We start from the raw sequence: 11,781 nt of genomic DNA, 5'->3' as shown, positions 1-11,781 counted from the left end.
AATCCTCCTCCTAACATATAATCACATAATTACTAACAATCACAAAACTAACACAAAACCCCCAATCCCAAAATTAGGGTTTAACGAAACTTGACGAAATACTATAAAATTGGTATGTAGATCTTACCCTCGACGCAAGGATCACAAAGGTATAAATAACGATGAAATCCGACCTCTCAAGCTCCGGGATTTGTCAACAACACGGATGAATGCGAAGAACGTAACTTGAATCTCCCTTTTAATGTTATTAGGTTTGTAAAAGTGTATTATGAAAGTGACGGAAAGATATATATATTAATCCGTGTTATTAACAAAACCCGTCGAATTATCACCCGCTAACCGAGCTACTTGATCGAGTAGCTAAGGTACTCGATCGAGTGCCCCCTTACTCGATCGAGTATCCTAGTTACTCGATCGAGTACCCAACAGTCAGAAACTATTTTAAAACGCAACTCACCCTTACTCGACAGAGTAAGGCCTACTCGATAGAGTACCCAAAGACTCATAAATACGGAGTATTACAGTAATTTCTTTGGTTGGGAACAAGGTGAGCCATGGTATTAAATTAGGATTGTTGTGTAGTATGAGTTCTTCCGTATCGGTTTAGTTATCTTTTGATAAATTTCTTTACTAGATTGAAAGATTGGTAATTTGAATTATCGCTAGATTTGGAATTTCTCTTGAGCGAAAGCGTTGATGAATTCTAGGGAATTGATAGACCGTGAGGTGATTTGAGCTTTGATCGAAAGGCTAGCTTATTTTCCCTGAGACCGTATCGTAAGACTTTTGCTACCTTACTGACCTGATATTTGCCATGGTGAACCGAAGTTCCCGATCCCCTTTTTTTATCTTGTTGAGAATATTCATTTTTGCAATTAGCCAGTTAATCAACCTATTTCAAAATCCCCAATTATTTGTTACTTTTATAGACTGAAAAATAGCAAACAAAATCAACCTTGTCTCTCTGTGGTTCGACCCTTACTATCACTAGCTATAGTTTTAGTTTGGAATTATAAATTTAATTTTGGTACTAAACGACGGTATCAAATTTTGGCGCCGTTGCTTTGGGAGACGGTGTAATTTTGTTTGCCTTATTTTAGTTTATTTTTCTTGTCTCAGGGAACTTTGGTTCCTTGAGGCCGTTGCTTACCTTTGCTTCTAGTTTTGCTTTTGCACAGTTAGAAGACAGGTTTTTGAGAGGAAGACTTGAGTACTCTCACTTTAGAAATTATGGCTACAATATATGATAATTTTCAGCCAAAGGAGCACCACCTTCCAAAGGGGCGCCAGTTACCTACCCCTACTACCGGTAATTTTGAGTTTCGTTCCTCTTATATTGATTTAGTGGAGCGAAACCGGTTCATGGTCTCCATGGATGAAGACCCCTTGAAGCATATGGAAACTTTCACTGGACTATTGCTTTGTTCCATACCTATACCGGCTGGGGTAACTCAAGATGAAGTGAAGGGATTTATGTTCTTGTACTCCTTGAAGGATTCGGCGCGAGATTGGTACCGCTACCTCGATAGGGTAGCAGCTGGAGTCACGGATTGGACATCTTTAGCATTAGCCTTCTACAAGAAGTAATTCCCACTTTCAAAGACTGATGCCTTGAAGGGTAAAATCACGAGTTTTCAGCAAGGAGCCGACGAAGATTTTTGTGAAGCATGGGGACGTTTCAAAAGTTTGGTCCGAGCTGTCCCTCATCATGGTTTCCAGCAATGGTATCTTTGCAACCTATTTTACAATGCTTTATATGATGATTACAAGGTCATCTTGGATGCAACTGCTAATGGCAGGTTTCAAAACAATACCGGTCAAAGTAAAGGTTGGAACACTATCGAGGAGATGGCAGTCCATAAAGCTGAGTTTGGAAGTTCACGTGGAAAGTCACGAAAGCAAAGTGAAGAAATGACTGTTGTTGTGACACTTATAACTTCCATTTCTACCCGTCTCGAGAAGCTCGAGATTTCTGAAGCTTCCAAGAAGAGAGTCGAAATTCCTGTTCAAAAATCAGATGAGATCGAGAAATTGAAAGAGATGGTCCAACTCCTTTTGGTTCAAGTGGCGAATATGGAAGCAGCCGGGATTGAGTCCTCACGGAATTTTGTGAAACAATTGGAGAATATGGAGGCTAAGCAAGCTGCTAATTCTTCAAGCTAATGTGAAGGGCCGGTTGAGACGATCAATGCCATCAATCTCAGAAGTGGCCTTTCTTATGAAAGTCCCGACAAGCCAAAGGAAGACTCGGGAAATGACGAAGAAGCTCGTTTAAATTCTGGTGCAAAAACGAGTTTGAATGCCAAGATTTCCGTCGATCGACCAACATTCCCGGTCGATCGATCAAGTGTCGATAAAATAGTTTCTGGTCGAAACTATTCACACCTACTCATCCAAACGATCGACCAACATCCTCGATCGATCGATCAAACACTGACGAAGTCAATTTCGACAGAACTGCTTCACGCCACCTTACTTGGTCGATCGACCACTCATACCATCGATCGAAACTCCGAGCGCAGGATGCAAATCCGTCAACTAGTCCGCATGATTCTTCACTCATTGATGATTTGACGGGGTTTTAAACCTACGGAAGCGAAGGTTACCGATCCTACGGCCGATGTTGCGATCCCGTATCCGGAGCGTCCCAAGGCTACTAAGCCGAGCGTAAGTTTGGTAAGTTTCGGAGATGGTCCGAATCTCGAGGTAACGGTTCCTTTCACTGATTTAATTACCCAAGTACCCTCTTACGCTAAATTTATGAAAGATATTTTGAATCGTAAGAGAAATTTTCGTGATGATGGTAATGTTGCGTTTGTGGAAGAATGTAATGCTCTTTCACAAGTTAATGTGCCACCTAAATTAAAGGACCCGGGTAGATTTTCAATTCCTTGCACTATAGGTAACCACGTAATTGGAAAGACCCTTTGTGACTTAGGGGCCAGTGTTAGTGTCATGCCGTATTCTGTTTGCGAAAGGTTAAACATTGGTAGACTCAAGGTGACCGATATTACCGTTCAAATGGCAAATAGATCGACTCAGAGACCTATAGGTGTTTTAGAGGATGTACCCGTTCGAGTGGGTAAGTTTTTTATTCTTGTCGATTTCGTTGTTTTGGACATTGCAGGACAACAGGATACCTATTATTTTAGGCGGACTGTTCTTACATACGGATGGGGCTGTGATAGATGTCAAACGCGGAACCATCACCTTAGAGGTAGGGGATGACACCATTGAGTTCATCTTGCTCACAAGGCAACCGAACCTCGCCGATGAGGATACGTGTTATTCTATTGATATTGTTGACAGGGTTGTTACTTGTAATTGGAGGGAATCCTTAGCCAAGGATCCCTTAGCTGATCTAACCCATTTAAATGAGTGTGCAGGCAATATAGTGGAGAATGCTGAGGAGCCAGATGCTTTGGTTGCCTCAATGGAGAGCTACGAGCTCAATGAAGAAGAAGATGAGATGCTTTTGAGCCTGGCCAACGATAATTTGGTGAACACTTGCTACACCATTGAAGCTGACTCTGTCTATGCTGTAGAGGTAAAGGTGCCAGAGCGTAAGCCACTTCCTCCTAATCTTAAGTATATTTTTCTAGATGATACGGAGCAAAGACCCGGCTATTGTTAGCTCTAAGCTTAACGATGACCAGGTATGCCTTTGATGTGTGTACTTAAGAAAAACAAGAAGGCTTTGGGTTATTCTTTGGATGACATTAAGGGCATAAGCCCTGATGTTTATATGCATAGGATAGAGCTGGAAGAAGGCCACAAGCCTTACGCATGTGGTCAACGCAAGTTGAACCCGAAGATGCAGGAAGTTGTTATGGGCGAGGTGATGAAACTACTTGACGCAGGTATTATTTATTCAGTTGGCAACTCCAAGTGGGTTAGCCCAGTTCAGGTAGTCCCGAAGAAAGGAGGGACTACCGTGGTTAAAAATGATAAAAATGAATTAATACCAACTCGAGTAGTGACAGGGTGGCGGATGTGCATTGATTATAGACAGTTGAATGCCGCCACCAAGAAAGACCATTTCCCCCTCCCTTTTGTTGACCAAATGACTGAAAGACTTGCTTCTAACAAATTTTTCTGTTTTCTAGACGGTATTCGGGTTCTTTCAGATCCCTATTCATCCGGACGATCAGAGTAAGACTACTTTTACCTGTCCACAGGGTGTTTTTGCATATCGTAGAATGCCTTTCGGATTGTGTAACGCCCCTGCTACTGATGCGTGTCTTTTATATAAGGTTTTCACCTCATTTTTACACGCATTTTTGTGCCTTTTATGTAGCATCTGGCTACAAATACCCCCGAATATTCTGCTTTGGTCCGTTATTTGTAATTTGCAGGAATTGACCGAAGAGAAGCTAAATCGAGCCTTAATTATCCCAATTGTATGCATTCATGGACAATAAGGAGCCGGAGCTGGGAAATCTAGCACTTGGAAGACGCATGAGCTGAATTCGGAAAGCGTTTCAAGTTTAACGTGCCTACATAGCTCGATCGAGTGGTTTTCTACTCGATCGAATGCTCTATATACTCAGGATTGGTCGATCGACCAGTTTAAGGAGTCGATCGAGGTGTTTTTGCAAGAAGTCCTCGATCGAGTGGTTGTTCCTACTCGATCGAGTGATTTGGTGATGATATTGCTCGATCGAGTAGATTACTCCTACTCGACCGAGGGGTTTCGTGTGCTTTAGCTGATTTCCGCCTAATCTTGTTATGGGCTTTTGTAATTAGTCCATAGATTAGGTTTTAGGATGTTTTTCCAGTATAAGACTGAAAGAGTGAACTACGTGACTGAACGCTTCTCCTTCCTCACGTTTTATTCAACATTTTGTCACTATTCTCTGGATTTATTCTTCCTTTGCATTCTACTACTCGGATTTGGAATTTTGTAATCGGTATTATCAGTCTACTCTTATTCTAATCTTATTTATTGCTTAGTTTCTTCTCTATTTATCGTTGTCATAATAATTGCTTTGTTTGAATCTTGTTTAATTGTTATAATGTTTAATCCCAGTTCCTTATCTATCGTTATTGTTAATTCTATGGAAATGAGTAGCTAAATTCCCTTGGCTAAGACTACAGGGGATCAATAATCATGAAGGAACGGTAATCGAATTATCGGGTTAATGCTAGTATAATCTTTGTTGATTAAATGCTACAATCAATTGTATCTTTCTGATTGAGTCGACGCAATTAGACCTATAATTCCCAGTGATCCTTGACCTGGACCGAAAGGTTGGAAAAGGCGAGACTAGTAGCGAACAATAGGGTATTGCAGTGAGGGCGAAAGTTAAGTCGTTTACACTTTAGGGTGAATTAAGGACCGAAAGGTGACGTTCGCTACCCCTTAGACCGTATTAGCATTGACCAACCTAGATTACTTGACCGGATGATTATGGTGAACCGTTTGTCTTAGCTATTTTCCTCTACCTGTTATTCCCTTCCTTTATTTCTCTTCTCCTTGTTCTTTTTAGTTTAGAAATCACACTTTATAAACCCCCAATTTGGTTACTTGACGAACTTAGATTTAGCCGACAAATTCCTACCTCTCTGTGGATTCGACCCGACTTCCCTAGCTATTTTAGTTGGAGCCAGTTGGTTATTTTTGACAGGTACGCGACAGCCGTGTCAAATTTTGGCGCCGTTGCCGGGGTGGTGGCGCAAACTTGTTGCTTTAATTAAGTTTATCTCTCGTCTCAGGGAATTTATTCCTTGAGACCGATCTCATTTCTGCAAAGTTTTGGTTAGTTTGCAGGTTAACTTTTGCTTTGAAAGTTTATTTGCCAAGATGCCTACTATTACGGAGCATAAAGAGCCATGTGGAAGATGTGGCGCGGAAGGGCATGACCCTATCTTATGCATGGAAAGTGTTGAGCGCGTTCTTGCCTACCAGAAATACAAGCAGGGAGTTCCTTTCTCCCAGCTGTATGAAGAAATCAAGAATGATTCTACCCCTTCTACGCCAGTACCACAGCCGGTCTCTCCTTCTGCTAGAGAAGAAATTGCCGAATTAAAATCCATCATGTTGAGTGATGCGTGTCTTTTATATAAGGTTTTCACCTCATTTTTACACGCATTTCTGTGCTTTTTATGTAGCATCTGGCTACAAATACCCCCGAATATTCTACTTTGGTCCGTTTATTGTAATTTGCAGGAATTGACCGAGGAGGAGCTAAATCGAGCCTTAATTGTCCCAATTGTATACATTCATGGGAGATAAGGAGCCGGAGCTTAGGAATCTTACACTTGGAGGACGCATGAGCTGAGTAAAGGAAGAAATTCAAGTCCTGATGCGCCTATATAGCTCGATCGAGTGGTTTACTGCTCGATCGAATGCTTTATACACTCAAGACTGGTCGATCGACCAGTTTAAGGAGTCGATCGAGGAGGTTCAGTAAGCAGTGCTCGATCGAGAGTTAGTTCTAGCTCGATCGAGTGACTTAGAGTTCGATCGAGTGGTTTACTGCTCGATCGAAGGGTTTTCGTGTGTTTTTGGTTTATTTCCGCCTAATCTTTTATGGGCTTTTGTAATCAGTCCATAGATTAGGTTTAAGACAATTTTTCAGTATAAGACTGAAGAGAACATCACGTTACTCCTATCTCCTTCACTACGTACATTTTCTCCACTGTTACTTTGGTCATTATCCTTTGGATTTCTATACTCTACTTTGCTACTCGGATTCGGTATTATCAATCTATTTATTTCTTAATCGTATTTATTACTTTTAATCCCTTTCCTCTCTTTGATTTATTATAGTTCAATCATCTCCTTATAGTTGTCATCATGCTTAGTTTTGATTATTCAGTCATTGTAATTGTTAATTCAGCGATTATGAGTAGCTAATTCCCTATGCTAAGACTGTAGGGGACCCATGATTTGAAGGGAGAGTAATCGATCTACTAGGTTAATGTCGATGCCTTTGTTGTTTAAATGCTACAATTAATTGTAATTGCCTAATTGAGTCGACGCAATTAGACCCTTATTCTTGGTGGACCTTAACCTAGACCGAAAGGTTGGAAGAGGCAGACTAGTAACGAACAATAGAATATTGCAGCGAGGGCGAAAGTTAAACTGTTTACATTTTAGGGTGAATTAAGGACCGAAAGGTGACGTTCGCTACCCCTTAGACCGTCATGCATTGACCTGGGACCTAGATTACTCGACCGGATAATTATGGTGAACCGATTTGTCTTAGCTATTCTCTTTTATCTGTTAAACTCCTTCCTTTATTCCTCTTTCCTTATTCTCTTAGTTTAGAAATCACATTTCAAAAACCCCCAATTTGGTTACTTAGACGAACTTGAATTTAGCCGACAAATTCCTACCTCTCTGTGGATTCGACCCGACTTCCCTAGCTATATTAGTTAGAGCCAGTTGGTTATTTTTGACAGTGCACGCGACGACGTGTCAAATTTTGGCGCCGTTCTTGGGGAGGTGGCGCAATTTTTGTTGCTTTAATTAAGTTTGTCTTTTGTCTTGAGGAATTTATTCCTCGAGACTATCTCATTTTCTCGCAAAGTTTTGACCAGTTTTGCGAGATAAGCCGTTGTTTTGGAAGTCGTCCCCGCCAAGATGCCTACGATTACAGAGCATACAGAGCCGTGTGGAAGATGTGGTGAAGAAGGGCACGATCTTTATGAATGTACGGCAAGTATAGAGCGCGCCCTTGCTTACAAGAAGTACAAGCAAGGAGTTCCTTTCTCAGATTATATGAGGAGATAAAAAGCGTTTCTACTCCTTCTACGCCAATACCACAGCCGGTCTCTCCCTCTTCAAGAGAAGCAATTGCCGAATTGAAATCCATCATGTTGAGTATGTCACAGCAATCTGATGCTGTTATATCGGAGTTGAAAGAACAAGTCGCGCAGTTAACACTCGCGACAGATCAAGCCAAGACTCCTCCAATTTGTGATCCCGTCAGTGCGATGAATTTTCAAAATGACCTTATTCATGAAGAAGACGAGGTTTTGGCAGCTAATGATGACTCAGATGATGATCTAGACGAGTTTTTGCAGGAAATACTTGCTGCGTGTGCAGTAACTACTCGATCGAGCAACTCATCCACTCGATCGAGCGGTTCCAATCATCCAGTCACTCGATCGAGTGACAGTAGCGGTCGATCGAGAAGTACAGAACTGCAAGTTAGTCGATCGAGTAACTATGCTGAAGAAGACACTCGATCGAGTGTCAAGACAGGTCGATCGAGTGACATTAAAGAAGAAACTGGTCGATCGACCAGTAAAAGTACTCGATCCAGTGCATTAAGTGGCGGAATTCCGAATGCAGTATCTAATACCGCCACCGTGTCATCTTCCCCTGCTGTGGAGACGTCACGCATTGATAAGGGTAAAGGAAAGGTTTCGGGACCACTCATCGCTACCAGGGTACCCTTCCCGAGTCGTCTGAAGGACGCAAGGATCGAGCAACAGTACGGTAAGTTCGTGGACATCGTGAAGAACCTCCGGTGCTGTTCCTTTCTCCGAACTTGTTACTCAAGTACCCACTTACGCTAAGTTTATGAAGGATATTGTGACGCGTAAGAGAAATTTGAGCGAATTTGAGACGATTTCATTTATGGAAGAGTCTAGTAACTTGCTGTTAAATAAGGCCCCTCCAAAAATGAAAGACCCGGGCAGCTTTTCTATTACCTGTGTCATAGGTAATATGGTTATTGATAAGGCCCTCTGTGATTTAGGTGTCAGTGTCAGTGTCATGCCCCTTCCTGTCTGCAAGAAATTGAAGATGAGTCACTTCAAGGTGACCAACATTACCCTACAGATGGCTGATAGATTTGTTAGGAGACCTTTAGGTGTCTTTGAGGATGTGCCTGTGAAAATAGGCAAACTTTACATCCCAAGATTTCATTGTTTTGGATATAGGCCGAGGACACCGGACCCAAATTATTTTAGGAAGACCGTTCCTTTGTACAAATTGGGGCCGTTATTGATGTCGACAAGGGCGTCGACTCTTGCGAGGGGATGACGCTATCACATTCGGTTTGCCCAAGATTTTATCCCACCCAATGATAGAGGACACATGTTATTGGTCGATATCATTGATGAGTCTATTTATGACTTCTGGTCGGGTTCTTTTATGAAGGACCCACTGGAGGCTCTCATGCTTTTTGATGAGTGTGCAGATAGCCCAGAGGACGATGACGCTGCATTGGATTTGCTTGTTGATGATTTAGATGAGCATGAGGGAGAGCGGGTGGAACAAATGATCAGCACTCTTTGCTCCATTGAGGTAAAGGTACCGGAACGTAAGCCTCTCCCATCTCATCTTAAATATGCCTTTCTAGACGATACGAAGCGGATCCGGTCATCGTTAGTGCCAAGCTTAGTGATGATCACCGACTTCTTTGTTAGTCAGTACTTAAGAAAAACAGGAAAGCAATGGGCTATTCACTGGATGATATCACGGGGATTAGTCCCGATATTTGTATGCACAGGATAGAGTCCGGAGGAGGACCACAAACCTTGCGAGACATGGTCGGCGTCGGTGAACCGAAGATGCGGGATGTTGTGATGGCCGAGGTAATGAAGGCTGCTGGATGCGGTATTATTTATTCGTAGGTAATTCTAGATGGGTAAGCCCGACGGGTAGTCCCGAAGGAAGGAGGGACAACTGTAGTTAAGAATGAGAAGAATGAATTAATACCTACCCGAGTAGTGACTGGTTGGCGGATGTGCATAGATTACGAGGCAGGTGAATGCCGCCACCAAGAAAGATCACTTTCCCCTTCCTTTTATTGATCAAATGGTAGAAAGGTTAGCTTCTCATAAATTTTTCTCTATTTAGATGGGTATTCGGGTTCTTTCGGATCCCTATCCACCCCAGATCGGGCCAAGACTACATTTACTTGTCCTAAGGGCGTTTTTGCATATCGCACGAATGCCTTTTGGTTTATGTAATGCCCCCGCCACCTTCCAAAGGTGTATGATGGGGATATTTTCAGAGTATATTGAGTCTATCATGGAAGTTTTTATGGATGACTTTAGTGTATATGGAAGTGATTCTTCCGATCGTCTGTCTAACCTTGAAAAAGTGTTGCAGTACTGTATTGAGGTTAATCTTGTGCTTTGAATCGGGAGAAGTGCCACTTTATGGTCAACGAGGGAGTTGTCTTAGGGCACTTAGTTTCTGATAGGGGAATAGAAGTTGACAAAGCAAAGGTGGAAGTGATTCAAAGATTACCACCTCCTGTTAATGTTAAAGGGGTGAGGAGCTTCCTTGGTCACGCTGGCTTTTATCGCCGGTTTATCAAGGATTTCTCCAAAATTGCTAAACCACTTACACAAACTGTTGCTTAAGGATGCCCCTTTTGTGTTTATCGACGCTTGTCTTTCTCGCTTTTAACAGTTAAAGCGAGGCCTTAGTCTCCGCACCGATCATACAACCTCCCAACCGGGACTGCCGTTTGAGATCATGTGCGACGCGAGTGACTATGCACTAGGAGCGGTGCTAGGCCCGAGGAAAGACAAAGCCTTGAATGCTATTTACTATGCGAGCCGAACTCGGATGAGGCTCAAGTGAAGTACACTACCATCGAGAAGGAGCCGTTAGCCGTAGTTTATGCCTTAGAGAAGTTTCGTACTTATTTAGTTGGGTCGAAGTCACTGTTTTACCGACCATGCAGCTTTGAGGCATCTCCTTGCTAAGAAGGAGGCTAAACCGCGGCTGCTGAGATGGATACTCCTTCTTCAGGAGTTTGACCTGCAGATTAAGGATAAGAAAGGAGCCGAGAACGTTGTAGGCGATCACTTGTCGCGCCTGATGCGACAAGAAGGGGAAGATTCTCTACCTATTGATGATTCTTTCCCTGACGATTCTTTAATTGCTGTTATATCGTCTATTGTTGACCAGGAACCTTGGTATGCAGATATAGCTAACTTCGTTGTCGGTGGCAAGCGCGCTTTGACCTTTCTCATCGCCAAAAAGAAGCGTTTTAAATCTAACGCTAAAAAGATTTCCGGATGACCCTTACTTGTTTAAGGAATGTGCAGACGGTCTCTACGAGACGGTGTATTCCGCGCGGGAGACCAAGATAGTCCCGGAAGGCTGTCACTCCTCTTCATATGGTGGTCACCACGGTCCATCGCGCACCGTGGCTAAGGTACTTCGATCCTGTTTTTTCTTGGCCCTCTTTATTTCTTTGACGCCAAGTCTTTTGTTTCAGCTTGTGATGCATGCCAGCGATCAGGGAATATTTCGAAGAGACATGAGATGCCACAAAACGGCATCCTAGAGGTTGAGGTTTTCGATGTCTGGGGCATTGATTTCCAAGGACCGTTCCGTCCGATAAAGGTAACGAGTACATCTTAGTAGTCAGAGACTATGTGTCAAAATGGGTTGAGGCAATTGCTTCACCCCATTGTGATGGTAAGACCGTGATGAAAATGTTCAAAAAGATCATATTCCCCCGTTTTGGTGTCCCTAGGGTCGTCATTAGTGACGGGGGGATGCATTTTAAGGAAAAGAAACTCACTTCCATATCTTTCTAGAGTTGGTGTCCAACACCGGCGTGGTTTGGGGTATCATCCCCAAACTAGTGGTCAGGTAGAGGTCTCTAATCGTGAGCTGAAAGAGATCTTGTCTAAGGTAGTTTCTAAATCACGGAAAGACTGGAGTCTTAAGCTAGATGACACGTTATGGGCTTATAGAATCGCTTTAAGACACCGATTGGTGCATCACCTTATAGGTTAGTTTATGGGAAATCGTGTCACTTACCTGTTGAGCTGGAATGCAAGGCCTGGTGGGCAATT

The 11,781-nt window shown here is 42.7% G+C and overlaps 1 non-coding gene across 1 annotated transcript; it reads right to left on the bottom strand.

The window, feature by feature from the left end:
• Window positions 1–1,606: 1,606 nt before the first annotated feature.
• LOC141658295 (small nucleolar RNA R71) lies at window positions 1,607–1,715 on the bottom strand. Its single transcript, XR_012549188.1, has one exon. It is a non-coding gene; the product is annotated as a small nucleolar RNA R71 (small nucleolar RNA).
• Between the last annotated feature and the right edge of the window lie 10,066 nt (window positions 1,716–11,781).

This window comes from Silene latifolia, chromosome 5 (assembly GCF_048544455.1).
Source record: "Silene latifolia isolate original U9 population chromosome 5, ASM4854445v1, whole genome shotgun sequence".
NCBI lineage: Eukaryota > Viridiplantae > Streptophyta > Magnoliopsida > Caryophyllales > Caryophyllaceae > Silene > Silene latifolia.
The sequence above is the reverse complement of the archived record's forward strand: the minus strand, read 5'-3'. Positions and strand labels throughout refer to the sequence as shown.